This window comes from Galeopterus variegatus, unplaced genomic scaffold (assembly GCF_000696425.1).
Source record: "Galeopterus variegatus unplaced genomic scaffold, G_variegatus-3.0.2 Scaffold262, whole genome shotgun sequence".
NCBI lineage: Eukaryota > Metazoa > Chordata > Mammalia > Dermoptera > Cynocephalidae > Galeopterus > Galeopterus variegatus.
The window spans coordinates 757,684-759,164 of NW_007726373.1; the positions used below are offsets into that span (position 1 = coordinate 757,684).

Genomic DNA, 1,481 nt, shown 5'->3' on the forward strand with positions numbered 1-1,481 from the left:
TCATACTATTTACCTGTCATAGAGTAAAAATTATTAGTGCAGAGAGGCACTAGTTTTTCTTAATTATAAAGTGGACCCACTTTTATTAGCAATATTTGGAGGATTCATCTTAGAGAATTGTTTTCAAAGCCTATGGCACAGTCTTTGGAATATTTTCTTGGTGGAAATATTTACCTTCTAAAGAGATATCTTTTATTTCTTTCTTTATTTTTCTTTCAAAGATGACCGGTAAGGGGATCTTAACCTTTGACTTGGTGTTGTCAGCACCGCGCTCTCCCAAGTGAGCCAACCGGCCATCCCTAAATAGGGATCCGAACCCGTGGCCTTGGTGTTATCAGCACCACACTCTCCCAAGTGAGCCATGGGCCAGCCCAGGATTTTTTTTTTTAAGCAAGGCTCATGCCAGAAGTGTTTTGTGCAGCATCGTTGGACTAAATATACAGCCTTCCAGGGTGTGACAGCTGTGAAGGATAACAAACATCAAATACGTTATTTCTAGTGTGTGTTAAAATTCATCTGTAGAACCATGTAGTCCCAGTCACATGAGCTAAAATTGTTCTATCTGGGTCTCCTGTTCCAAGGAGACAGGACCTACAGCTCCCAGCATGACACAGGGCTAAGAGGTTCTGGAGTCAGAACACTGTTTCCTATCTCTGTAACTTACTTGCTATGTGACTTCAGACAAGGTATTTAACATTGCTAATCCTGGGTTCTCTCACATATAATGGGGCTAATAGAAGACCAAATAGAATTTTAATCAGGGTTAAGTGATTTAATGCTAAAAAGTGCTTAGAATCATTCCTGGCACATAGCAAGTATAAGTGTTTGTTAAAATATCTAGATAAATACAAATTTGGGTCAGGGAGGGATTATTGAATAGATGGGAGCTCACAGTACTTTTTCCCATGAGGTCGAGGCTCTCTTCCCTCCCCGTACCTTGCGGTGCACTCTTCATTTCGTCAGGACCCTTTGGCCAGTTTCACAGTAACCCATATTGGCCAAGGGACAGTTTTCATCATTTATGGGACTAAAGAAACTATTGAGTATTGAGTTCTTTGCTCTCCCTGACATTTCAGGCGTATACTAAGAACCCTGTTTCTTTGTGTGGAAGACGAAGGGAGTGAACTTCCCTTAAATTTGGCTAAGCAGAGATAGCTCAGGGAGCCTGCCATAAAGGAGAGCTGGTATGGTGTGGCAGAAGCCTCTGGACTAGTCCTGGGCTCTAGTTGGGGTCTTCCACAAACCAGCTCCAGGGATTAGGCAAGTCACTTGTCTGGGTTTCAGTTTCCTGTCTGTAAAATGAAGATAATATTATCTGTCATGCTTGCTTGCCTGGGTTGCTGTGAGGCTCAAATGAGGTAATATATGTCAACATCTTCCATAAACTGTAAAGTACTGTAAATTTGTTTTCTGTAAATTGTACTTTGACTGCCAAATATACCCACTAGTATATCTTAGATTATTAACAGGGGTCAAGTTGG

At 41.3% G+C, this 1,481-nt stretch overlaps 1 protein-coding gene across 1 annotated transcript in view; it reads left to right on the forward strand.

The window, feature by feature from the left end:
* The window catches only part of RBX1 (ring-box 1, E3 ubiquitin protein ligase), a 20,749-nt gene that overhangs the window by 12,449 nt on the left and 6,819 nt on the right, over positions 1-1,481 (forward strand). The window lies entirely within an intron of this gene.